The sequence below is a fragment of the Chrysochloris asiatica genome, unplaced genomic scaffold, assembly GCF_000296735.1.
Source record: "Chrysochloris asiatica unplaced genomic scaffold, ChrAsi1.0 scaffold00164, whole genome shotgun sequence".
Lineage (NCBI taxonomy): Eukaryota > Metazoa > Chordata > Mammalia > Afrosoricida > Chrysochloridae > Chrysochloris > Chrysochloris asiatica.
In genome coordinates this window covers 3,298,179-3,298,984 of record NW_006408682.1, presented here as the reverse complement: position 1 = coordinate 3,298,984, position 806 = coordinate 3,298,179, and the positions used below count along the sequence as shown (strand labels likewise).

At 48.9% G+C, this 806-nt stretch overlaps 1 pseudogene; it reads left to right on the top strand.

Moving 5' to 3' along the window:
• Positions 1–428: 428 nt before the first annotated feature.
• Positions 429–785, top strand: LOC102812339 (annotated as a pseudogene).
• Positions 786–806: the final 21 nt, after the last annotated feature.

Here is an 806-nt window from a genome sequence, read left to right as displayed (position 1 = left end):
TCTGAGGATACTTTTAACTCAAATCATGTATTCATATATGAAGTCCTAGAGTCCTGGTATGGTGCTGCAGGATAATGCACTGGACCGCAAGGTCAGTGTGAACTGCAAGGTTAGCAGTTTAAACCTACCAGTCACTCCTTGGAAACCCTATACAGCATCTCTGTAGGATGGAACAGACTAGACAGCACTTAACAACGACAATAACAGTATGAAGTCTTGCTGTGGTGCTGTAGGATAAGTACAAGATTTCTAAACACAAGGCTGCTGGTTCAAATCCACCAGACACTTCTTGGAAACCCTATAAAGGGTTGTTATGAGTCAAAATCAACTCAGTGGAACTTAACAACAAGAATCACAACACGCCTCTCCTTGCAGAGGCTGAAGCAACATGGAGGGAATGGGAGTGACCGGAGAATGCTGCCAGCACCATGAGCCTCCTCAACAAGCTCAAGAGTGAGATGACCCCAGAGGAGCTGCAGAAGCAGGAGGAGGAGGAGTTTAACACCGGGCCCCTGTCGGTGCTCCTGCAGTCGGTCAAGAACAACACCCAAGTGCTCATCAACTGTTGCAACAATAAGAAGCTGCTGGGCCACATCAAGGCTTTCGACAGGCGGTGCCACATGGTGCTGAAGAATGGGAAAAAGATGTGGACCGAAGTCCTCAAGAGTGACAAGGGCAAGAAGAGGTCCAAGCCCGTCAACAAGGACGGCTACATTTCCAAGATGTTCCTACGTTGAGATGCTGTCATTGTGGTCCTGAGGAACCCACTCATTGCCCTCAAGTAGGGGCCCAAAGCTGCCTCCCAC